The sequence below is a fragment of the Heloderma suspectum genome, chromosome 7 (genome assembly GCF_057233095.1).
Source record: "Heloderma suspectum isolate Gila_16-S chromosome 7, 16-S_ref, whole genome shotgun sequence".
Classification (NCBI taxonomy): domain Eukaryota; kingdom Metazoa; phylum Chordata; class Lepidosauria; order Squamata; family Helodermatidae; genus Heloderma; species Heloderma suspectum.
In genome coordinates, this window is record NC_139464.1 from 51,373,584 (window position 1) to 51,401,049 (window position 27,466).

Sequence of the window (27,466 nt, forward strand, 5' to 3'; positions counted from 1 at the left end):
AATCCTGACGCAGCCGAATCATTTCTCAGTGGTGTTAACATTAAAACAAGGGAGCCAACTTTCTCAGCCTCCTGAGTTGGAATTTAGCCACTTTTACTGTTCCTCTGAAGTCTTGTTTAGGGTTTAGCTGATAGGATGTCTGGGAAGTTTGCCAGATTAAATGTTTGCATATTTTTGTTTTCTTTCTCCCTTGTGTATTATATTGTACGTGTGTATGTGGGTGTACACATTTAAATACATTTTTAGATAGGATATTACTTAAAATAAATGAATTATTTGTTTTTATTTTTTATTTTTTACTTTTTATTTTTTATCCTTTTCTTAAATTTCTTCTCCTTTAAAAAAATATCATTAATATTAGTATTACTATCATTATTATGGGATTATGATTATTATTTTTTTTGGTTGGTTAAACTTTTAATATTTACTAATATGTGTCAATGGAATGGTAATATATGGTCAATGGAAATGGATTGTTTGCTCCCGTTTATTTGCTATAAGACTGAGGTTATAACATTGAAAGACAAGGCTCACAGTTTAGGGAGCAGCGGATTGAAGATTTAATAATATTTGCAATGTTTGGAAGAGTGCTATATAGGTATAATTTGCAATTGGACTAATATCTGGATATTTGGTTTGCTTTCATTGAAGCTTAGATATAATCTCTCTCTCTCTCTCTCTTTTTTTCTCCTTCTTTTGCTTTCCTCCCCTTTTTCCTTTTTCTTCCCCAGCATACTGTAATGTTGGAAATTGTAGATTTTGATTATGTTGTTGGTATTGTTTATTTCACTTATAATAAAATATAGATTTTTTTAAAAGAACATTTATGTCTTCAATTACTAATAATTACTAATAAGGACTATAAATATGTGGGGGAGGGGGCAGGGGGGATCGTCTGAGGGATTAAGTCATTTGGATTCTTACCCTCATCCCAAACAAAGGTCACTTTACAGCAGGTTAGGCCATGTTTTCCACCCTCAAAGAAATTCTAACTATACTACTGGTACTACAACAATGTTGCCACTTGGGGGGGGCTTATAAAATGTTAATAAACAAACGTCTAAAGAATAATTCGGGAGGTGTCAAAAACTATCACAGGTTGTAACTCCCACTTACATTTTACACAGACGTTCATGTGTACTACATGTTTAAGCTCAAAATGTTACTGTGAACTTAGTTCATAGCATTCAAAGTGGATAACTGCTCAAAATGGGTAAAAACAAACAAATGATATCTGCTGCAGATCATAGTAATAAACTATGCAGAAGTACCTGACAACGGTATACCCCCTGCTCTGAGCACTGAAGATCTCTCAGCATTTCAGAGCACAATACTTATTTATTCCTTTAAACCGCCCAATAACTGAAATTCTCCAAGTGATATATGAAGTAAAGACATAAAATGCAATGACAACAAAACAAACCAGATTAAAATGGCACCAGGCGTAAAACAATGCAAAATATCTAAAAGCAGTAAACATTTCCTAAAATGCCTGGAGAAATAAAAATGGTCTTGCAGAATACTGATGCCTTTAAGTTGCTGTACAGATCTTGGGACAGACTAGAGTGAGGGGTACCTGACAGAGGTGGCCTCCTACATACATGGCACTATTACATAGCAGTAATACTGCCATTAGAAATCACCACCCATGTATTCTCAAACCAGCTAAGCTGAGGTCAGAGCTGGATAGACTCCAGTATGCTAGATCTTTGGTTTGTGGGTACATTACTTTAGCTTATGTATCTATTTGTGTGTGTTGAGCATTTGGAGAACTGGGGAGGGGGGGTACAGAGTTATATTTTAACTTTCCACCCAACTTCCTCCCACCCCAGCTCATTTCCAGGACCTCTGTAGGGCCTAAAACACATTTTAAAAACCCATTAGCAGTATGAAGGAATTATAGTATTCAGCCATTTTGTGTTTGTTCTTATATAGACGTGGAAAGCAGCCCTTTTATATTCGGTTATTTTGAGTTTGCTTTATTACTAGGACTTTTATTACTAGAATCTAGATAAGGATTAGATGGATGCCTCTTTTCATGTTATTTTCATAGCCTCATTGTTAATTAATTTTTAGACACGGCTTCATTTGCTAAAAAGCCATCAAGGCAACGTGCAGCAATTTAAAATAACAAAGCTGCTACATAATAAAACAAGAACATTAAAAATAGTAAAATATTATAACACTAAAACAATTACATTATTTGAAAGGCTAAATTAAAGAGATGTTTCTTCACACCCTTTCCAAAAGCCAAAAAAGCGGGGGCCAATCATAGTTCTTGAGGCAGCACATTCCACTGTTTTGGAGTGACACACGAGAAAGCACTTTCAGGACAAACTGGCCTCTGTGGATACTAGTGACATCAAAAGGACCTCTCCTACAGATCTTAATATCATAAGAGCCACCACACTGGTGGCTGGGGAATGCTGGGAATTGTATTGTGACACTTTCAGAGAGGAGTATTGGAATTTTATTGTTGTCTTGCACTTTTCACTAATCATCTGGGGTGAAGAACAGGTGAAAAGGTCAGGCAAAATCTCGTTCTTTTTCTTTTTGTAAGCGGAACCAATTCAAGAACATAAGCACTCTGTGTGTGTGTGTGTACGCACACACGCATAACACATTCATATGTTAATATGCAATATAAAAGATGACTACTTTTACTTGTTGTCAGTCAAGTGATGATATATTGCTATACATCAGTCTTTCTTCTACATCTTTTCAACTGTTTTTCCCCTCTGTGCTTCAGTTTCATTCTTCTCATTTTCTTCCCACCCATAATCTGGTACAGTGCAGAATGAGCTGTGAATTCAGATTAAATTGCTGAGCCAGGTGGGAGTGAGCAAAACAAGTAAATGGACATGAAATAAAGCAGTTACGTGAAAAGAAATTTGGGTGGGCTGTTAAACTGAGTAGGAGAGGGGAAATTATAGAGAAAAGGTTAACAAACTTGAAATAGGAATTTAGAATTGCAGAGGGTGAGCAAAAGTGAAAGATGAAAAGCATTTGAGCAGGAAGGAATGTGAAATTGCATATAGATGATAGTATTCTGAATACCGACAATAGCCAAACACAAATCATTACTTTCCCTGACATGTCTTGCTGATTCTGCTTTTCTAGCATTTTACACACAAACTTCTTGATCAATCACTGTCCTGTAGAGCTGAGATATTAAGAAGCCATCCAATTCATCCTCCTTCATTGTGGCAGGATTAATTACACCCAAGCTACCCTTGACAACTGTTTATCCAGTCTTTCTGTTTTCTGTCCTGGGATGCCACCCCATATCTTGGCAACTTCTTTCTTGGCTTTTCTGATGGACAGACATTATGTCCAGATATAAAAAAAAAAAACTTGCCCTGTCTCTTAACCCACTTTTTATCTCTTGCTTGTTCTTTCCTCTTTGCAGCAGCTTTCCTTCTCACATGGGACTTGCTCTTCATGCCATTTATCATAGTTATTAACATTTTCTGTGCCTTCTACAGTTGAGCAGCATCCTTCTTAAAATATAGTAGTCAAAGTTGTAGCAGCTCCACCAGTCCAAGAAAGAGAAATCTATTTATTGAAGCACCCCAGAATAGTTCCTGGTTTGTTTCAACTATGAGGCAGCTCTTTCGCCAAGAGAGTGTATCTCAATCAGGAGACATAAAATGACTAACAACTGCCTGTGGTGAATAATTATATCATATTTGAAATGTGTCAGGCATAACAAAGTGTTCTAGATTACTCCAATAAATTGGTTTCTCTGCTGTTTGAAAGCCTTGCTTCACTTTCTTGTGTTGATACAGTGCTCTTAATAATGCCTCTTTTTACCCAGACTCCAGTTAGTTGTTGGGTCCTAGAAAATGTGTCGGACCTCTCCTCCTTCTTTATCAATTATTCTTGACTACAGCAGCAATCTCTTTTTTGTCTGATCATCCCTGGAGAGGCTCAGCCATGTTGCTGCCTGCATGTTATGGCTGAATGGGTGATGGCTGAGAGTGACAGAGGTGATAAGATGGAACTTATGATTGTTGGGGATTCTGGAAGTCTAAAGGACACAGGTGGAACTCCCACCCTCACAGGTCTGTAGTCTGGGAGTGCTGCTGTATCCTGCATTTTGAAGGAGCCAGTAGTAGTTGTAGTACTATCAAATTCATTTGATATGTAAATTGCAGGTTTATTTGCAGAGCAGGATCTAACAATAGCAAACTATGCTATTTTAATCTTGAATACTGAGTACTGCAATGAGTTGTGTATGGAGCTGCCTCTGTTTAGCGGGGATCTGCAGCTGGTGCATTATACAGCAAATGACCTCCTAATGTGGGGAAAGAAAGATGTTTATTGGTTCCGAAATGACTACCGGAAAGTTAAAAACAAGAACAAAAAAACCCCAGTGTCCATCTGTTTCTGTCATCTAGTGAAGTTCAGGGTGGCTTGGAGAGGTGGAAGAGTAGAACCTTGACTTTAGTAGACCCCAGATTTCAAAATGGTGAACCAATAAAGATCCATTTGACTCATAGCTTCCAATCTTTTATAGGACACTGTGAAGCTTATTTATTCAGGTAGGTTTTCAGAATATTCTAATATTTATTATTTTGCATTTGTTGATTGTTCAAGGCTAGTTGACATTTTGGTGTTGTTGTTGTTGTTGTTTACTTTTATTGACTTTTATTATTCCCACATTTTTATATTTGGATGTTTTGCGTTTCAGCTGATTGGCTGAAGTGATTTGAACATTTCCATACTGGAATAGTGGCTTATTTATCAATAAATGAATAGGCAAAATTTCTGTAACAGAGCAATCCTATGGTCCATGGGAGAGCATCCCAGGGACCATGGGATATGGCGAATCCCAAGTCCATAGACACCGTTGTAACCTCAGAAGGGGGAATCTGAGATTGGGTAGTTTCCCCACCCTACCTCCTCACAGCAGCCCCGGAAAACAACATGGCAACTGCTCTTACAAGATCACAACAATGACTTTGAAAGAGCTTAGGGAGAGGGAAAGGGGGGCAGGATGGGGAGGGGAGGGAAAAGGAGAGGCCCTGATCTGCAGGACCTAAAGCCTGTCCATCACTTGTCTTGCCCACAACAAGGTAAGTAAGCTAGATGAGCCAAGAGGCTCATCTAGCTAAAACTATAAAGAAAATGAGGCTCATGTACTTTTTGGCTCGTCTAGCTAGAACAGTAAAGACAATTAGGAATGGGAGATGTTTTCACCTCCGTCTTTCTCTTGCTCTACCTGGCTCCTCCTATGCCAATAGGGTAGACACTGGATCTATCAAGAGGCAATCCCTTAGGACTGTGCTCTTAAGGGGATTTTCCACGTACTATTTGTATCTTCACTGTAAGCATGAAAGAAACACTGCATTAAATAATACGAATTGGTTGTGTACTGAGTAGTTGAATAATTGCTCTATAATTAACAGGGCTTAGAATTAATTTACTTTCCAAACAAAGCAATTAATTTAATGTTGCAATTTATATAAGAAATATGTATACATAAAAACATCCCAAGAAGTTATGTATAAATACCAAAATTACAGAATACATTTCTTGTAGTTTACTGTATCAATCTTCTGATTCATTATTAATAGTTGCTTCAACCATGATGTTTATCCTGTGGTGAGTTAATTTTATCAGTTTTCTGCTTTACGCTAAAGAAAAGATAGTGTGAAAACTTCTTTAGATATTGGTGATTAATATATCTAGCTCTTGCTTTCCATCAAATAAATTATTAGTCTTTTATTTCTTCAAGAGTAAACCTGTCAGCTTCCAGCAGTGATTCAAGCATTGAAGGCTTTTCCCCTCAATTTCTTTGTATGGGACATCATTTCTAATTAGAACACTTTTATTTTTGTGTACTGTACAAATGAGTGCTGAGCTGAAATGAAGGGGGGTGGGGGTGAATTTTGCAAATACTTTTTCACTCCCCTTCTGGCAATTGTAGCCCTGTGCAAAATGGTAGTTGTGAAATTATTCACAAAGGGATAGGCTAGAGGTGGTGGGAAGGACAGGTCATATCCGTATTGCTAAGGAAATTAAGATGTTTCTGTACCCCATTTCAAGTTGTATATTGTTTTAGTGGTTGGGGCAGAACTTGAAATGTATGTTCTGATGTGTATCCAAATGTGGGTCCCCACCACTTTCTGCCCCAGCTAGTGAAAATATAATCACACAGGACTAAAGATGGCATGGGGTGAAAGTCTTGCCATGGAGCTCTGGTGGAACAATGAAACTGCTAATGCAGCATGGCAAAGGAAAGCACATCAGCCCAGGGTCAACAGAAATCCGTGAGAACATTGGGAAGGCCTCATTTTCTCTCAGTGGCATCATTACATCATGAAAGCTGAATGGTTACATGGCACTGTGATGTCAGCATGTCTACGGCAGGATTCCTAATGAGTTGGGATCATGCAGTGAACTGCCAAATCGCCTTCCTTTATTTAAAAAACAAAAGCAAACCTTTGCCAAGACACTTCCCCTTGCAGTGATGTTCGATGTTCAGCAGTAGCTGCTGCAGCTGTGCCTTTTCCCGGCACGGTAGCTTCCTTTCTTCAACCGCTCATGCAGGCTCAGAGCCTTGAAAGGCTTTAGAGGCTGTCCGGCTGCTCTGTATGAGCCCGCTGCCTGGAGGCACATTTTTTCAAAAAGTAATATGAAATTTTCTCAGCACAAGTGCTGAGCTTATACTGTCCAACTGGAGGAAAACCCTTCCCTCTCCACGGAGGGGGTCTTTTAGCCAATGGATTTTCTCCCTTAAGGACATTGCTGGCTGGGCCATTGGCTGGCTTGACTCAGCCAATCATTAAGCTAAAAAAGAGGCGGAAAAAGGGGCGAGTTGCTTGACTGAGTGTGTGCGCGTGCACGCATGCACTCCTGCTGACTTGCTTACTCATTATATATTTCTCTGTTTAGTTTGAAGAGCTAGCTCAACTCAGCACAGTCCTGGTATATAAACTTCTTTAAATAGGGTGGGGAGAAGAGGAGGAGTATATAATTAGTTGTTGTTGTTGCTCTCCCACCCACCCATTTGCTTTAAATCTGGATTCTGCCACAAATTGCTTTCTCTGTGTTGTTATATATTCTGGAGAAGTGTGTGTGTGTGTGTGTGTGTGTGTGTATGTGAGAGAGAGAGGGGGGGGTAGAGGTTAATTGATATGTAGAGCAATCCTATAGGTCTACTAAGAAGTAAGTCTTACTGAGTTCAATGAGACTTACTCCAATGTAAGTATGTGTAGGACTGAAGCCTTAAGGAAAGAAGATAGATGTGGCTCTCTGTGTAAATGCCTTGTCCTGTGAGTATGGGTGGGGCATATGAGAAGAGGTTTTACAAATTTCAAATATTTAATATGAGGTATAAATTTGGTGTCAGACTTCAGGCTTCCTCCCCAGGGTCTGTATAAGATAAATACCCAAATGGAGTACAGGATACTTCCCCTCTCTAGTGCACATGAATGTAAATATGCGCACATTGTAATTCAATGCATAGATGGCCATTTTACATGTTAGGAACTTATTAAGAACATAAGACTAGTATAAATTATTTCATTTTATTACATTTATGTTCTGCCTTTCCTCCCCATTTTTACCCTCACAAGAATACTGTGAGATAGGTTAGGCTGAGACTTGCACAGATCATCCTATGAGAAATGGGACACATTTGATGGTCCTCAAGCAGCAAAATGTCCTGGGCCAGCAGTGGCTATGTATGTGTGTGTACTGTTTGGCTGTTGCATCTGAATGAGTCCGTGAGTCAGTTTATGTTTCGTTCTTGAGTCTTGAGATCCCTGCAGGTATACAACTGTGTGCACTGATGTTCATACACTCACCTGTAGTTGATACTTGGTTTGGGATGCCAGAAGGTGGTAAAGTTTAGTGAGGGATTTGAGCTCAAAATATTTGAGAAATACTGATATAGATGTACATTACAGTGGAGTCACTAATGAAATATTAGATCAAGGACCAAATGTTCTATTCTTAAGATAAATACAGTTTATAAGTTTGAAAACTATTGTGTGCTATAAAGAGAGCTGTCATAGAATCATAGAATAGTAAGGTTGGAAGGGGCCTACAAGACCATCAAGTCCAACCCCCTGCTTAATGCAGGAATCCAAGCCAGAACATCCCTGACAGATGGCTGTCCAGCCTCATCTTGAATGCCTCCAGTGTGGGAGAGCCCACTACCTCCCTAGATAGTAAATGGGAAAGTTGATAGCAAAGCTAAACATCTTTACCCAAAGAACCACATAATAGAATAGCACACATTCTATTATGTGGGAAAGCTACAAGGTACAGCCATGTGAAAATTTGGGGATATGGCTCACAGCCTTTGAAGTTCTCAACATTTCCCCATCCCATATAGGTGGGATCATCCTCCATATTGTCTGTTTTAAGTTGTATTCCACAGCGTTCAGCACACGGGACTCCCAAGACAGCTAACAGGAAATGATAAAACAACTCTACAAACACTACAATGAACAATAGATGATTAAAAAACACTACCATCTCCACAATCAAATCACAGTAAACAGAAGATAATATAATAAGGAGAGAGCAAATAAACTTTTAAAGTGACTAAACAGGTTTAAAGTATAAAACCTGGGAGAATGAAAAACTAAAGTTTGCCTGCCACAAAAATAAAAACAACATAGGTATCAGGCAAGTCTCATAGGAAAGGCATTCCAGACACAGGGCATCACAACTCAACAGGTGCTCTCTCCGGTCACCACCTACCACACCTCAGAAGATGGAGAACCACAGATAATGACCTCAGTGAGCAGGAGGACTAGTATGGGTGAAGACAGTCCAACAGGTATCCGAGCCTTGAGTCATACAAGCACCGGCACTTAGAATTCATTTCAGAACAAGACCAGGAGCCAATGAAGATTTTTCAGTATGGATGAAACACAATCCTGATACCTGGGCTAGGTTCACATAACTGTCAGGATGATTTGTTCAACCTGGGAAGCTCTGCAGCTCCATCTGATGGCCAGATGCAGAAGGCAGCCTGGTCCACACTGCAGTACTTGCAGGATTAAGCACTGGGCCTTCAGGTGCTCACAGGTCCTCTAACGCAGACCAGCTGGGAGCCTTTACAGGGCTTCCTCTTCCCTCCAAGCTTTGCTGTAGCAACGTGAGTCTTTGTTGCTTCTTGTTACTGATCTTGCTATGCCTTGCTGATGTTCAGCCCTTGCCTGTTCCCAAGAATACCTTTGCCCCTGCAGTACCTTGACCAGTAGTTGACTTTAGCCTGCTCTGGACATTGCCCTTGCCTCCAGCCCTGCCCATGCCTTGTTTGTACCTGACCTCTGCCTGCTCTGGACCCTGTTCTGGCCTCTGGCCCTCCTATGCCTTGCCAGTGTCTGATCTGAGCTCAAGGAACCTTGGCTCTCACCCACCTCCATCAACCCTGGCACCGGTGTTCTAGTCAGGGACACCTGCTGCCCATGTCTTGGACCTGACAGTAATACACTAACCCACACTCAGTGATTGAGTGTGGGTTGTTGTTGAACTGTGGGTTATCATGTCATCTGAATGCAGTGTGTTTTCCACTGGGCGGCTTGTTAACCATGCAGTGTGGGTTGTTAATCATCCTGAATGACTCAGCACCTTGGTTTCTCAAGGTGGCTTGTTTGAGAAAAATAAGTCACACTTCATGGTTAATAAGCCACCCTCTAGAAAATGCACTGTGTTCAGACAACACGATAACCCACAGTTCAACAACCCACACTCAACCACTGAGTGTGGGTTAGCATGTTGTTTGAACCCAAGCCTGGTCCCTGTTAAAAGCCTAGCAAAATAAATATATATATATATATATATATATATATATATATATATATTTATCTACTTACCATTTTACCATGTCATTACTTACCATTTTCATCATGTCAATGAATTTACCATCCTGGTTTCATCATGACAGAGAACATGTTAAGAAAATATGTGCTTAGCTCTCTTATAATAAAGCTACCTAAGAAAAATAATAGCCACATACAGAAAAGAGCTAAATGTAGGAAGTTGCCTTATACTGAGAGTCAAACCACTGGTCCACTAGTCAATAGCTGAGTGTTATCTACAGCAGGGATTGGGAACTTCCAGTCTACAGGCATAATCTGGCCCGTGGTGGTTCCTCATCCAACTTGTGGAGGCTTTGGCTCTCTCTGTGGGTCCTGCCCACTCCCTCCCCAAGCCCTGTCCCCTGGAGGCTACTGGGGTTTGGGGTGGGGAATTCCCCTGTTATCTGTTACCATTGATCAGAGATAACAAGGGGATTCACCTGGCTTAGTGTGCTGCTTGTTCTCTCAGTAGCAGTGCTTTGTCTGCTCCTTACCTTCCGCCCTTGGGGATGATGCGGTACGGCCAAGCATCCCTGACTAAGACAGGGGCTGGAGTGTTATAGTCAGCATCTCAGTCAGGATGGCTTCGCCCACACCGTACTTTCCCCACCTTGGGAAGCTGTAAGACTTATGTTCTTGGTTGGCTGGTATTAGTGGAAATTACGGGATATCTGTGGTTTTTTTTACTGGTTCTTTTTTCAGTGCCCTAATTTTATATACATTGCATTTTTAAATGTTAATAGTTACACATAAACCTTCCTGCATAGTAAATGAAATCCAGTCTAGTTATAACTAACTTCAAGGATGGCTTCTTGCAATATATATTAAGTACATCTCAAAAGTGCAGAAGTGAAAGTACAACGCTAAAACAAAATCACTAAAATGTCTAGAAACTTTTAATATAGAAACAGCTTTGGGTTTGTTCTTGTTTGGCTAAGTAAAATGTTAAAAAATCACATAGGTTTGCCAATTCAAACAAAGGCTATATTACTGGGCATCTGTTCAGAATGGTTTGCCCAGTTCTTTCTTCTTGGAATTGAACATTTAATAAAGGCAACTGCATGAGAAGATGTGCATGAGCTAAACAGAGTTACGATTTGAATTTATCTCAAATAGTGCAGGCTAGAAAATCCGATGCTGTAAAGAACAATTTTGTTTAGGAACCTGGAATGTCAGATCAATGAATCAAGGTAAGTTGGAGGTGGTCAAACATGAGATGGCAAGATAGAACATCGACATCTTGGGAATCAGTGAACTAAAATGGACAGGCATGGGCGAATTTAATTCAGGTGACCATCATATCTACTATTGTGGGCAAGAATAATAGTTCTTTTAAGGGATTAAAAGAAGAAATTAGAAGAAATTCTAATTAGAATTTAGAAGAATTCTAAATTATTAGAATTTAATAATTCTTATTATTAATAATAAGAAGAAATGGAGAAGAAATGGAGTAGCACTCATAGTCAACAAAAGGGTGGGAAAAGCAGTACTGGGGTACAATCTTAAAAACGATAGAATGATCTCAGTACGAATCCAAGGCAAACCATTCAACATCACAGTAATTCAAGTCTATGCCCCAACCACTGAGGCTGAAGAAGCTGAGGTTGATCGGTTCTATGAAGACCTACAACACCTTCTAGAACTAACACCAAAAAAAAAATTTATTTTTATTTATTTTATTTATTTATTTCATTTCTATACCGCCCAATAGCCGAAGCTCTCTGGGCAGTTCACAAAAATTAAAACCAAACAACACACAATAAAACAATTTAAAATATATAGAACATTAAAACCACAATATAACAATGCAACCACAATAAAACCTAGCAGCAGTACAGGAGTTTAAAATACAGATTTAAAACAGCAAAGATAAAAATTTAGAAAGCTAAAATGCCTGGGAAAATAAAAAGGTCTTCACCTGGCGCCGAAAGGTTACAATGTAGGCGCCAGGCGAACCTCACTAGGGAGCTCATTCCAGAGCCGGGGTGCCACAACAGAAAAAGCCCTCCTCCTAGTAGCCACCCGCCTCACTTCCTTTGGCAGGGGCTCACGGAGAAGGGCCGCTGATGATGATCTTAAGGTCCGGGCAGGCACATATGGGAGGAGGCGATCCTTCAGGTAACCTGGCCCCAAGCCTTTAAGGGCTTTGAATGTTAACACCAGCACTTTGAATCGGGCCCGGAAATGGACTGGCAGCCAGTGCAGCTGGAAAAGTACTGGCGTAATATGAGCTCGCAGGCCAGACCCTGTTAACAATCTTGCTGCCCTATTTTGGACCAGCTGAAGTTTCCGGACCGTTTTCAAAGGCAGCCCCACGTATAACGCATTGCAGTAATCCAGACGAGAAGTTATCAGAGCATGGATAACTGTAGCTAGGCTACCTCTGTCCAGATAAGGGCGTAGTTGGTATACCAGCCTAAGCTGATAAAAAGTGCTCCGTGCCACTGAGTTCACCTGTGCCTCAAGTGACAGTTCTGGATCCAAGAGCACCCCCAAACTACGAACCTGATCTTTTAGGGGGAGTGCAACCCCCTCCAGAACAGGTTGAATATCACCTAGCCGGGCAGATGAACCACCCACTAACAGTACCTCCGTCTTGTCTGGATTGAGTTTCAGTTTATTAGCCCTCATCCAGTCCATTACCGTGCCCAGGCACTGGTTCAGAACAGCCACTGCCTCACCTGGGCTTGATGAGAAAGAGAGGTAGAGCTGGGTGTCATCCGTATATTGATGGCACCTCAGCCCACACCTCCGGATAACCTCCCCCAGCGGTTTCATGTAGATGTTAAACAGCATGGGGGATAAAATAGAGCCCTGTGGAACCCCATGGCACAATTGCCATGGCACAGAGCAATAATCTCCCAGCACCACCTTCTGGAATCGGCCATCCAAGTAGGAGCGGAACCACTGTAGTGCAGTGCCTCCAACTCCCAACCCAGAAAACCTATCCAGAAGGATACCATGGTCGATGGTATCGAAAGCCGCTGAGAGGTCCAGGAGAATCAACAGGGTCGCACTCCCCCTGTCCCTCTCCCGGCAGAGGTCATCCCACAGGGCGACCAAGGCAGTTTCCGTTCCAAAACCAGGCCTGAACCCCGATTGAAATGGATCTAGATAATCCGTTTCATTCAAGAGTGCCTGGAGCTGTCCTACAACCACCCGCTCAAGCACCTTGCCCAGGAAGGGGATGTTGGCCACTGGCCTATAATTGTTAACATCCTCTGGGTCCAGGTTAGGCTTTTTCAGGAGTGGTCTAATTACTGCCTCTTTTAAAGTGGCAGGCACCACTCCCTCTCTTAAGGAGGAATTTACAACCTCCTGGACCCAGCCGGACAACCCCTCCTTGTTTGATTTAATAAGCCATGAAGGGCAAGGGTCAAGCACACAAGTGGTCGATCAGACTTGGCCAAGCACCTTGTCCGCATCCTCAGGCCTCAGTAACTGAAACTCATCCAATAAAACTGGACCAGATGGTGCTCTGAACGCCTCTACCAATGGAACTGCATTAATGGTGGTGTCCAATTCATGACGAATCTGAGCGACTTTATCCTCAAAGTGCCGCGCAAACTTGTCACAGCGTGCTACCGAGGGTTCCACCGTCTCTCTCCCTGGCCCAGAATGTAACAGGCCGTGAACCACTCGGAAAAGCTCCGCTGGACGACACTGAGAAGATGCAATGCTGGTGGAAAAGAACTGCCTCTTTGCCACCCTCACCGCCACAGAGTAGGCTCGATAGTGGGCTCTTACCTGTGTAAGATGTAAGAAAAAAAGATGTCCTCTTCATCATAGGGGATTGGAATGCTAAAGTAGGAAGTCAAGAAATCACCGGGATAACAGGCAAGCATGGCTTTGGTGTACAAAATGAAGCAGGACAAAGGCTAATAGAGTTTTGCCAAGAGAACACGCTGATCATAGCAAACACTCTTTTCCAACAGCACAAGAGACGACTCTACACATGGACATCACCAGATGGTCAATATCGAAATCAGATTGATTATGTCCTTTGCAGCCAAAGATGGAGAAGCTCTATACAGTCAGTCAAAACAAGACCTGGAGCTGACTGTGGCTCAGATCATGAGCTGCTTCTTGCAAAATTTCGGCTTAAATTGAAGAATGTAGGGAAAACCACTAAACCATTCAGGTATGACCTCAATCATATCCCTTATGAATACACAGTGGAGGTGAGGAATAGATTTCAGGGATTAGACCTGACAGACAGAGTGCCTGAGGAACTATGGACGGAGGTCCGTAACATTGTTCAGGAGGTAGCAATGAAATCCATCCCAAAGAAAAAGAAATGCAAGAAAGCCAAGTGGCTGTCTGATGAGGCTTTACAAGTAGCTGACGAAAGAAGGGAAGCGAAAAGCAAGGGAGAAAGGGGAAGATATATCCAACTGAATGCAGAGTTCCAGAGAATAGCAAGGAGAGACAAGAAGGCCTTCTTAAATTAACAATGCAAAGAAATCGAGGAAAACAACAGAATGGGAAAGACTAGAGATCTCTTCAAGAAAATCGGAGATCTCAAGGGAATGTTTTTTGCAAAGACGGGCATGATCAAGGACAAAGAAGGCAGGGACCTAACAGAAGCAGATGAGATTAAGAAGAGGTGGAAAGAATACACAGAAGAACTATACAGGAAAGATCTGAATGTCCCTGATAGCCATGATAGTGCGGTCACTGAACTTGAGCCGGACATCCTAGAAAGTGAAGTCAAATGGGGCTTAGGAAGCATTACTAACAACAAAGCTAGCGGAGATGACAGTATTCCAGCTGAGCTATTTAAAATCCTAAAAGATGATGCTGTTAAAGTGCTGCATTCAATATGCCAGCAAATTTGGAACACTCAACAATGGCTGCAAGACTGGAAAAGGTCAGTTTACCTTCCAATTCCAAAGAAGGGCAATGCCAAAGAGTGTTCAAACTACCGCACAATTGCGCTCATTTCACATGCCAGCAAGGTGATGCTCAAAATCCTACAAGCTCGGCTTCAGCAGTATGCGAACCGAGAACTACCAGAAGTACAAGCAGGGTTTCGAAGAGGCAGAGGAACTAGAGATCAAATTGCCAAGATTCGCCGGATGATGGAGAAAGCAGGAGAATTCCAGAAAAACGTCTATTTCTGCTTCATTGACTACGCTAAAGCCTTTGATTGTGTGGATCACAGCAAACTGTGGCAAATTCTGAAAGTGATGGGAGTATCAGACCACCTTACCTGTCTCCTGAGAAACCTGTACGAGGGTCAAGAAGCAACAGTAAGAACCAGACATGGAACAACCGATTGGTTCAAAATTGGGAAAGGAGTACGACAAGGCTGCATATTGTCACCCTGCTTATTTAACTTATATGCAGATTACATCATGAGAAATGCCAGGTTGGATGAATCAGAGGTCGGAATTAAGATTGCTGGGAGAATTATCAACAACCTCCGATATGCAGACGATACCACCCTAATGGCAGAAAGCGAAGAGGATCTCAAGAGCCTCTTGTTGAGGGTGAAAGAGGAGAGTGCAAAAGCTGGTTTGAAACTCAACATTAAAAAAAACGAAGATCATGGCATCTGGTCCCATCACTTCCTGGCATATAGAAGGGGAAGAAATGGAAGCAGTGACAGATTTTTACTTTCTTGGGCTCCAAGATCACCGCAGACGGTGACTGTAGCCATGAAATTAAAAGACGCTTGCTCCTTGGGAGGAAAGCTATGGCCAACCTAGACAGCATAGTAAGAAGCAGAGACATCACCTTGCCGACAAAGGTCTGTCTAATCAAAGCTATGGTTTTCCCAGTAGTAACGTATGGCTGTGAGAACTGGACTATAAGGAAGGCTGAGCGCCGAAGAATTGATGCTTTCGAACTGTGGTGCTGGAGAAGACTCTTACGAGTCCCCTGGACTGCAAGGAGGTCAAATCAGTCCATCTTAAAGGAAGTCAACCCTGAGTGGTCATTGGAAGGACAGATACTGAAGCTGAAGCTCCAATATTTTGGCCACCTAATGCGAAGAGAAAACTCTCTGGAAAAGACCCTGATGCTGGGAAAGAGTGAAGGCCAAAGGAGAAGGGGACGGCAGAGGATGAGATGGCTAGATAGCATCACCGATGCAATGAATATGGACTTGAGCACGCTCCGGGAGAGAGCGCAGGACAGGAAGGCCTGGTGTGTTATGGTCCATGGGGTCACGAAAAGTTGGACACGACTGAACAACAACAACAACAAGAAACGGTTGTGCTGGAATTTTTCACAATGCTTAGAGCCACTAAGGAGAAGTTACTTAGCTGGGCATTGAGTACCTTTTTTTAAAAAAAAATTTGCTGTTTCATTTGCAGCCTTTTGTCATTTGCAGCCTTCTTCTTTGATAATATTCTTTCCTTCTCTCACCTTAAGGCATTAGGGGGGGAAGATATTTTGAGAAATACTGTTGGTGTCCCCTCCTTGCCCCTAGCAAACTTAATCCGACTGGCCTGCTGTGCTCGGGGAACCTGTTCTCTCCCACCCACAGTGTTTCTTCCTCACAGATTAAGAGTCAGAGAACAGCAGGATGCCAGGCAGTGAGGTGCAGTGCTAACTGGCATTGGCTGTCATTGTCTTTCAAGAAAATAACTGTAGCCAGTTTAGATGGGATTTCTGAGAATGTTTGTTGTGTTCCGTTAGGCTATGTTTTAAGAAACTTGCTTATGCCGTTCCTATACTATGCAAAAGCGTTGATGATGCCACTCATTTCCAGCTTCACAAATAAATTTTAATGTTTTAATTTTACATTTTCTCTCTGTAGCATGATTACATGGCAACTATAAATACTGTTGTTAATAAATGGGTCAGGAGGCAAACATTCAGCTCACAGAAAGTCTTCCTCATAGTCAGAAATCAGGCAGATGCACCACAGTTTTAGCACTAGCCTTTATTCCAATTACAACACAGCCTAGGTGCCTAGAATATTGCTAACTAAGACACAGCAAGGAGTGGGCTTCTTAAAGATGCACTCACATGTATTACAGCAGCCATTCTTGTAACAGGTGCCGTAACAAAAGTTGCAGCTATCATATGGAGAGGACCAACCCAATTTAATACGTACTTCCTTGGAGGCTAGGACCTCAGGGCCAAAGTCCAGGGGTCTGCAACCCAGCTTCCCCCCCCCTCACCCCAATGACCATCCAGAGACCAGCAATATCAACACCTGGACCAACATGGAAATTCCACAGCTACCAAGGGCTGACACAAGTCCCGCAGTTTCCTTTTTTTTTTTTCAAGGGCAGCGGAAGCAAACTCCATTTTAGGCCTGTAATCATGATGGTGCCATGATTTATGTTAGTTAAAAATGCTAAACTACCATGTTTAGAGTAGTTTTCTTTTTAAAAAAATCAGGGTTGGCATATAGGATGCTCTGTTATTGTTATCTGGGTTTTTTGCTCCAATTATCAGCAATGTTGAAACAATTATAAAGCATGGGGTAGTCCTGGTGGTATGTATTTGGAGAGAACAGAAACGTTAGTGGTGTGTTTCACAACTGAAATAATACACATGGTTGTCTAACCCCCCACCCCCGCCAACAAGGCCATTAAGTCCAGGGCCTAAAATTAGCTAGCTGCACCACTGTTTGCTTAGGTTGTCTGTCAGTGTCCCAATCTTGATCACCATGTTTCAGGACCTCAGTGTTTATAGTCTTTGTTTTTTTGGCTTCTATATGACCTCTAACTTATATGAATCAATTAGTAGCTCTTAACCCATTGCTTTCTAGAGGCCTGGCCACAGTCTTTCCATTGGCATGTTGGAATGACTAGTCTCCTTAACATAATTTGATCCTAGAAAGCTATAACCCTTGCTTCCTGGCCTGGGCAGGGAAAATGAGAAATGATTTCTGACTACCATGGAAATATACAGCCATACTGAGAATTGTTCTACTCCATTTGTAGTCCCGATCAGGCCTTTCCTTCAGCATTGTTTATTTTCTACATTTTTATTTTGTTTTCCTGCACAATTCTAGGGACATTGGACAGTCTCATAGAGCCTCAAGAGCTTCTGAATCTAACACCTGGTTCTAAAAGAATCCCAGCTTTCATTACAACCTGTTTTCCAAAACAATTGTCTTCTGCCAGCATGGCTGGCTGCGGAATGCTGGGAGTTATAGGACGTTTTTCTGTCTAAAGATGCATAGGATTGAGCTGTTAGGAAAGCAAATACTAAATAATCTAAAAACAGAGCTTACTGGTATTTTTTCTCTGGCTGAGAGAATATTTCTGTGTGCATTTCTGTGTGCGTTTATGGCTTTTAAACTTTGTATATTGGATTTTAATATTTTAACTTCTGTAAACCGCCCAGAGAGCTTCGTCTGTGGGGCAGTATAGAAATGTAATAAATAATAACAATAATTTCAGTAATGTTTATAAGCTCTCTCCCCCTCAGCTCCGCCCCCCCCCCCCCCGGCGAACCCTAAGGCTCAAACACTTATTTAGAAGAAAAATAAGGTTTTCAGTATTGTAAATAATTGATCATATTATATTGGACTTAAGAAAACAAAAAGCCCTTGGTAATAATGAGGCAAGACTTATCTATCTTGAAAACATTGTAGTGCTGCAATCTCAGTGCTCTGTGACAACTCTAGTGGAACCATTTCACTGAACTTGCGTGGGAAGCCTCAAACTTTGGTGGGGAGCATCACACAAAGAGTTACACTTCTGCACCATTAAATGTACCCTGTTTTAAATAATATGTCTACAGAAACATGCCAACAACCCTATACATATAAATGCACCCTGACTGCTTCACACACAGCTCCTACTGTCTGTACTCTGCCTCAGTATTAGCCATGTTAATTGTCGCGATTCCTCCCTTTGTGCTCTTGGAACCAATATTTAGACTTTTAACTGAATAATTATGTCCAGGGCCAGAAGAGCCTTTCTCTTCATAGCTCAGCTTGACCTCTTTGCAGAAAGCTGTTGTGCATTATGAAACATATGAGGTCATTAAAAATATTTTTGCAAATTAAAGCCCCTATAAATGGTTACTGTTGCAAACACTTTGATTCAATTGAAACTGGAAAAGGCTTCCGTGTGGCTCACGTGCTTGCTTATTCCAACCAATTCCTGGGTTAAGCAACCTAGGAATTTCCGCCATGACATGTGAACTGGGTCATTGTTTCAAATTCAGCACTTCAAAAAGTGACAGGGTTCCACCTGTAAATCACAATTACATTCAGTGGACAAAGGAAAAATACTGACCATTTAAATGTTAAAAAATCCCAAGCATATGGTATAATCTATAAGCTTCTCATTTCCCAGAACAACAGTAGGGCTTTTTCCCCCCAGAAAAAAAAATGAGACAAAGATTTGGGCATTTTATTCCTGGACGGGGTCTGAGTTTAGGGATTTATTTTAGCTGTATTAGTATGCTACAGGCAGATGTACTTTAACACGCTGCTACAGATGAGTCCTACAAACTCCGACCCTTGAAGAAGAACCTGGTTTATGGTACGTTGCATTTTATAGCTTTTATTGATGGAAAGCACTGCAACAAATTAATACATGACAAATGTAAAGAAAAGATACCATTGTACTTATTGACAAAGTTCAAAGCATGAAGTGAAAACAAAACACACAACCTGCGAACAATACAGTTCATACGTTACCTGTTAGAGCATATTGCTAGCAGTGCTGACCCCGTGCTGGGAGCAACTCTACCCTTTTCCTTCCAATTCTTAATATACTTTACCTAAATGCCACACTTGGTTATGTTTTCCATATCAGTCAGTAATTGTCAATACATTTCTTTTATTCCTACCCATTTCCAGCTGTTCATATCTCCCCAATGAGTCAGCTGTTATATGCTCCATTTTCCAATAGCCATTCATTCTTCTTCATGATTGCTGTGACTCACACTTATGGGTTATGTGCCTGAGCAGAACAGCCATTCGGAACATTCCAGAACTAAACAAGAGTTTTAGGCGGGAGCCCCACCCACCTCCTCTGCACATGCTCCGGGCATGGCTCCCACCTGCCTTTCAGTTCCTTTTCATCCGCTGCAGCGACTGGCAGCATTTGGAATGTTCTCTCACCTTACGGCAAAAAAAAAAAAAAATCTAAAAATTTTACTGTCCCCTCCTAGGATTCTGAACAGATCCTTTTCTTTCTCCTTCTTTCTTACTTTTTAATCTTCTCCGAGTTGCCTTTCTTTTTCTTCACTGCCCCTTCAGGGCACATGGCTCCAAGACCTTCTTCAAAAATTGTACCTGCTATGGCGGGAAGATACCATTGACCAATGGACACTCCAACTGCCTTCTCTGCCTTGGGGCAGCACACAGGGTACTCCTGTACCCACTGCCAGGCCTTTACAAAGCAGGCCAGGAGAAACAGAATGGCATTCCTCCGTGCCCTATTGCGGGAACGAGCCAGCAGATACGGGCACACTGAACTGACCTCTGCATACTGCCTCAGCTCCCCCTTGCAGGAATCCAGCCCTTTCTCAGCTTTTTCTAGTGCACAACATAATGGGAAGTGCTCCGCGGCAACTGTCACTGGAATCAGGAGTACCAGCCCTTGCAGTACTGACAGCTTCGGCTGTCCCCTCAGACCAACCGCTCAAACCCAGCCCTTTGGTACTGGCGGCCAGGACCAAACAGGTCAAACAGATCAAATCCTGGAACAAATGCATCACTTCTTCTCGTTTTTGACTGAAAAACAAAAAAAGAAGACAGCTTGTAGGATAGAGGCTGACCTGAGCCTATGCTGGTTCCAAATTAGCCACCTTCAGTGCACATGGCGCCTCAAACTCTTATGAGATCGCCGGTGTCGATCCTAGGGAAACTACAACTCCCATGTGACTGTAACTCCCCAGACAATATCCAGGGCCTGCGTTTGGCATCAGAACACTTCAGAATATCCAGGGAACACTTCTTGTTGGAACCATACTGTCACCTATCCCAAGACTATTCTCTGAAGAAGTGTAGATCCACTTGGTACCGACAGACCTCACCGGCTTCCTTGGCCTCTTTGGGAGGTTTTCTTCATCATCGCTATGATATGCCATGGGAAAACCATAGGAGCCCCCGCTTCTACAGGTCTCCCTATCATCGTGAGGACCATTCACTCAATACAGCATCATTATGAATACAGGGATAGAGACTACTTCTGTTACCATCCCAGTCGCCAACATTCTCCTTCCCCTCATTGTCTAGAACGATCTAAGGCAATTTCTAACCATGCAGCACCTTCTCACACAGTATCCCGCTTCACACTCAGTTATTGGAACCTACCACAGTACCAGGCTTTATGGGTTTGCCACTTGCTCTCTGCTCTCCTCTTCCAGCCAACTTTTTTCAGGACATAATCCTGAAAAAAACTCCCGGAGCCACTGGCCGCTACACAGTCTTCGCTGGCAGTACAACTTACCCAGCCATCGCTGACCCCTAACACACAAACAACAACTAATGACACCTCTTTGGCACCAAACAACTATTGCCCAGACTCATCTTCCACTTCTTCTGTCCGGGCTTCAACCTTCTCACCAAATCGTATCTTCCAGATGGATGACATTGGGCCATATGTGGGACAAATCCTCAGAATGGCAAAATTCCTTCGACTAGAGGTTAAAGTCCCCCCAGTCCCAGTCATGGATCTGTAATTTGAAAGGTAAAACCAGATTTAGCTCTACCAGTTACCATCCCGATGCTTCCAACGTAACTGCATGTAATCAAACAATCCTGGGTGAATCCCTCAACTCTTCTGTCCATGCCTAGAAAAATAGAGGATCTATATAGGGTTCAAGAAGAGGATTGTTCCTTCGTCTCCAAACACCCCACACCAAACTCCATAATAGTGAAACATCCCAGTCAAAGACAAAACAAAAGCCTCACTCTGCTCCCGTGGATTCAGGGGGAAGAAAATTAGATTCAGTGGAATTCAGAATCTACTCCACTGCAGCCCTGTCACTCCACATGGTGAACTACTTGGCATGCATGGCAGCCTACCAACAGTTCTTATGAGAAAAAGCAGCAACCTTTGACCGTCTCCCGGAAGACATCAAAAACCTGGTGGTGATATTCCAAGCTGAAGCCCACAGGCTGGCAGGCCAGCAGATCAACACAGCATGCCAAATGGCTGATTGTGGGTCAAAGACCGTGGCAGCTACTGCTTCTCTGAGATGTTACGCCTGGCTCCGTACTCTAGGATAGTGGTCTCCAAAGTGGGGTGCGTGACATGATCCATGAGGGTGCGTGAGCTGCCTGATCATTGAGCAGCTTCCTGCTGCTCCTACAAGGTGAGCGGCAGCGGCGGCTCCAGCAGGATGGTATGGGAGCCTAGAGGGAAGCTCTTGGCTCCTGTCCTGTTGAGAGGGGCCATGGTGCCTTCCTGCTGAAGGAAAGTGAGAAGGAGATTAACCTTTCCCACTCTCCATTCGAAGCCGAGAAGGAAGCAGGCACTTTCCTCTCAGCTTCCATCCAAAGGAAAGTGGGAAGGGTTAACAGCCCAGGCCAAGCCACCAGTCGGCCAAGGACTGGGGACTCTGTGCAGGGTGCTGCCTGGGGCTGGTGACCAGGACTCCCAGCTCCGGTGCAGGAAGGAGCCCGGCCAAGCATGCCTTTCCCCTCCTTGCAAGAAGACCTTTCCCCTCCTTGCAAGTTGACAGTGGAGCCCTCATGGATTTATGAGATTATCTAGTTTTAACTAAATGAACCCTCACAAAATGGACAGGTGGCTTAAAAAGAACTTAACTTAGAACCAGACCTTCGAATCGCTATATCAGAAAGTGTTAAACCAAGATTTTCAAAAATAATGAAGCATATTCAATCACATTGCTCTCACTAAAAATATTATTATTAATAATATTTTTAAAGTGAGAGCAAAAAAGTTTTTTGTACAGATAATAAACAATATTTTTAAAATAGTTTATTTTATTTTATTTCATCTTTATCTCATCCTGTTTAATTTTTATTTTTTGTGTATGTTTTATAATGTACATAATATATTAGTACGGTAGTACATGTGTATCATTTATAAATAAATATACATATATTGGGGGTGCATGCTCAAAACTTTTTCATTGATAGGGGTGCACGATCAAAAACGTTTGGAGACCACTGCTCTAGGATTCCACCAGGAAGCTAGATCAAAAGTGGAAGGCCTCCTCTTGCACAGCAAAGGCCGTTTTTGTACATTCATGGATGGCACCCTCAACCTCATTTGCAATAGAGAATAGTTATGTTCACTTGGGGCATGGTGCTCCCTCCAGTATCACTTTTACTAGCCCCAGGTCCAAACAAGAAATATTGCATTCAGAACTTCTCCGTGTTTCACTCTGAGTTGTCTCTGATATCTTCTAGCTGTTTTCCTGGTAGTGAGACTTTCAGTGCAATCCTAAAAATGTCTGTTTCGAAGTAAATCCCATTGAGTTCAGTGGGCTTATTCCCAGGAAACTGAGTAGAGGATTGCAACCTCAGTGTTCCTCTCAGTGTACATACATGCATTCACTTTTTAAAGTTTAATGGTTCAACCATAGTTATTTTTCAAAATAATGAAAGCAATTATGCTGTGTAAAGGATGCCAGGTTTCAGCCTAGGGCAAATGTTTATGGGTGGAATATAGATTTAGGAAAATAAATGTATATGTCAGAAGTATAGCTGTAGTTTTTTGTTGTTTTTTTTTTTACCTCTTTTTTTCCTTAGCAAGGAATGGACTATGCTATTGCTGCTGGCTCCCATTCTGTCAAACCTTGTTGTGACCTGAATTCCATGTCCCAGTGTTTTATGTAGTTCTGAATGACTGAAAAGAGAGGGAGGGAGGGAGGGAGAGAGAGAGAGAGAGAATTTTGCATAGTATGTTCCCAATTTTATGAAATTGGGAAGGGGGTAGCAATACACTGCTATATTTTAACTTGTTAATGAATCCTGAGCTGACTCTACTTTGCCACAACTAATTGGAAAGGGATCTATACTGGAAAGGGGTCTATATTATAGCTCTGAACTTGAAACTTTAAAAATCCTGTAAAGCTTAAAACTAAACTGGTGAGTAAAAATGTATAATATATTTAGGTTCCCTTTCATCTGTAGTTGGAATAAAACATTTCTACAGAATATCTCCAGTTTTCAAATTATTTTTATTTATGATAATGTGCAGAAAACTGAATTACTCTATTAGAGATGTTGAACATAAGGCTTAGAGGCCTTATCAGGCCCTTAACAGTGTGGATTGTGGCATCCCTACTGCACTGCACACAAATTGCTAAACCACCTTCAGGGTTACTAAGCAAAGGCTCTGATTTGCCATTGTCAGTAACTGCTACTTTGTGCCCCAGCATCATTGAATACCATTGCTGTGTGTCCTGTGTCTTGTGCATATCTGGAGTAGGATGGGATGGGGGGGGGGTATTGCACCCTTGTTTTATAGCTTTTGTGTATGTGTAAAGTTTTTCCTTTGAAGCCAGAACACAGCAAGGCAAATGCATTATGTATAACATTGTTTTTGTTACTGTATTAAAACTACAGCTGTTTAGGAATAGATATGCTGGAATTCTTATTGATTTTAGTCTAATTTTTTTCAATTACATGTCAAATTTAGATTAAATTGATGCTTACTAGAACTGCTGAAGTGAAATTGGGAGTTTGTTGACAAATTCATCTGGCAGTAGTATTTTCTGTGGAATAATTATGACTGTGGCCACCATGCAGATCTACGGGATAAGGAATGTGGCCCTCCAGTCCATGTATATTTGACACCTCTGGTGTATATCCGGTGAATTCCAGCTTTAGTTCTTTCTTTTTTTAAGTACTGTAAGTGTGTAGCTCTCATGGCTCTGAAAGAAATTTGAATTCTTAGCAAATAGCAAAGATAGCAAAGATTTTCACTGAAGCATTTCAGTACGTCTGCAATCTGAATGAGCAGATTGGTTTCTTCTGTTACAAGAGGGGATTTCTTCTATCTGCAAGAGGTGTGTGTGTGTACGTGCGTGTGAGAGAGAGAGAGAGAGAGAGACAGAAAGAGAGAGAGAGAGAGAAAGAAGGGGCTGCTGCTGCTGCTGCTGTTGCATTTGTGTTTCTGTAGGTGTCACAGAGAGGGGAGGGTCCTGCATGTGTGTGTGACAAAGAGAAAATTCATATCTCTCAAGTCATCGCTATTTCTCCCCTATCTGTAAAATGCATATTTTTTCCCCTCATGGTTAATTCCTATAGTGTTTTTTCTGCCTCTTTTTCTGATAAGAAGCCAAACTTATTAGAACATCTCTAATCAACATCCAGACAACTAAGTAGGCAAAACATAATGAATTATTATCAGAAATCCACCATGTAAAACAAGGATGTTGAGGCTGCAGCCCTACACTCACTTACTTGGGAGTAAGGCCCATTGAACTCAGTGGGGCTTACCTCTGAGTACACATGCATAGAATTGCACTGCAAAACACCTGAATATGGATAGTCTATTTACAACTCTTAACAACATGGGAGAAACTAAGGGCACAATCCTATGGCTGCTAGACAGCAGTTAGACGGCCACAGGATTGTTCGGTTTCCAGGAACCGACCTTGGGGCTCACGCTCTGAGGTCAGCTCCCAGAAAACCGCCCCTTCCCGCACTGCTTTGTAGGTGGCACGGATCGTCCTGGATGAGCAGTGCGGAGCAGGGCAAATGGGGTGTTCCTGGGGGCAGGGACCGTAGAAGTGCCGGTACGATGGCCGCCTATCCCGATAGGATTGCTCCCTAAGTGTAGGAGATGCATCTAAAGATGAAAATAAAGTTTATCAAGTTACATTTCTTTGAGAAGGGGAATAAACTGGATAAACATTTAGCACATACATTAAAGGAATAAAAGAAGCAGAAATGAATCATTCGATAGTTTTACTAATGGTCAGTTTAAAACTACAGTGAAATATATTAATGGATTTCTAAGATACTACAATGAGCTTATAAATAGGAGTGTTTTTTATGTCACTATCTTACATATTTTCCATAATATTGTAATAGAGTGAAAGGGGAGAGGGGCAGGACATCCAGAGAAGATGATATAGTATCTCATGTACAACAGGTAGCTAGAAGCATGTAAGTTACTGGGTCATACATATCAGTTAAGGCAATCAGTACATGTACAACTTTAAAGTCCAGAAGGGCCTATGGTGGAACAGCCCCATCTGTAACAATTAGGGGTGGAGGATATGCACTTTTAATGGAGCTTTTGTGGCCTAATATGTTCAGTGGTATGTATGTATGTATGCATGTATGTATGTATTTATTACATTTCTATACCGCCCAATAGCCAAAGCTCTCTGGGCAGTTCACAACAATTAAAACCATAAAATACAGCATAAGATACAATATAAAAGTTTAAAAGTTCTAAAGTACAGTATAAATTAGAAATAAAAACCAAAATTAAACCTAGCAGGAGCACAAAGATTTAAAATACAGTAATAGATTTAAAACAGAAACTGAAAGACTAAAATACCTGGGAAAGTAAGGTCTTCAGCTGGCGCCGGAAAGACCACAACAAAGGTGCCAGGCAAGCCTCTCTGGGAAGCTTATTCCACAAGCAAGGTGATCAACAGAAAAGGCCCTTTTCTTCGTAGCCACCCACCTCATTTCGTTTGGCAAGGGCTCCTGAAGAAGGACTGCTGAAGATGATTTTAGGGTCCTGTTAGGTATATATGGGAGGAGACAATCCTTCAGGTAGCCTGGCCCCAAGCCATTTAGGGCTTTGAAGGTTAATACTAGCCCTTTAAATCGGGCCTGGACATGGATTGGCAGCCAGTGCAGATGGAAAAGTATTGGCTGGTCCCCATTAACAATTATGCTGTCCTATTTTGGACCAGCTGAAGTTTCTGGGCTGTTTTCAAAAGCAGTCCCACATATAATGCATTGCAGTAATCCAGACGAGAGGTTACCTGAGCACGGATAACTGTAGCTAGGCTATCTCTGTCCAGATAAGGACGTAGTTGGTATATCAGCCTAAGCTGACAAAAGATACTGTGTGCGACAGAATCCACCTGTGCCTCGAATGACAGTTCTGGATCCAAGAGCACTCCCAAATTACAAACCTGATCCTTCAGGAGGAGTGCAACCCCCTCCAGAACATAATTTAGCCAGGCAGACAAACCACCCACTAACAGTAACTCTGTCTTGCCTGGATTGAGTTTCAGTTTATTGGCCCTCAGCCAGTCTATTACTATGCCCAGGCATTCACCGCACCACTGACATTGGAGCCACCAGCCTCCACTGACCATGTGGCAAAATTAACTCTAAAGGACTGGGCCCAGTGCAGCATGGGTCCTTCCTATGCTATTTGGGTAATATCAGAAGGCTTGGACCATGTGGGAGGAGCCCAGTTCCTCCACGGCTTCCCATGTTAGCAGTGCCCCAGTTTCTGGGAAGGGCATCATTGGTGTGAGAAGGAGCCACATCATGGACTTCTCCATATGGTCCAGGACTTCTTACATTACCCTAGCGCGGCAGGAAGAAACTGTCTTGCAGCATCTTTATCATCACAAAAGTAAATCGGGGCATGGGTCATCCAGCAAGAACTAGTTCTAGTTCCTTTCTCTGTTGATTGGGACAATTACCCTTATTACCTTAGATCAACAACAAGTACTTGAGGTGCACAGCTACATTCTTCTCCTATTTTTCAGTAGCTAATTAAATATTTCCCATCGTGATTAAACACTCGTCAGTATGGCTG

The 27,466-nt window shown here is 42.1% G+C and overlaps 1 protein-coding gene across 1 annotated transcript in view; it reads left to right on the plus strand.

Moving 5' to 3' along the window:
- ANKS1B (ankyrin repeat and sterile alpha motif domain containing 1B) overlaps positions 1-27,466 on the plus strand; it is a 578,800-nt gene that overhangs the window by 503,143 nt on the left and 48,191 nt on the right. The gene's annotated exons all lie outside the window — the stretch shown is intronic.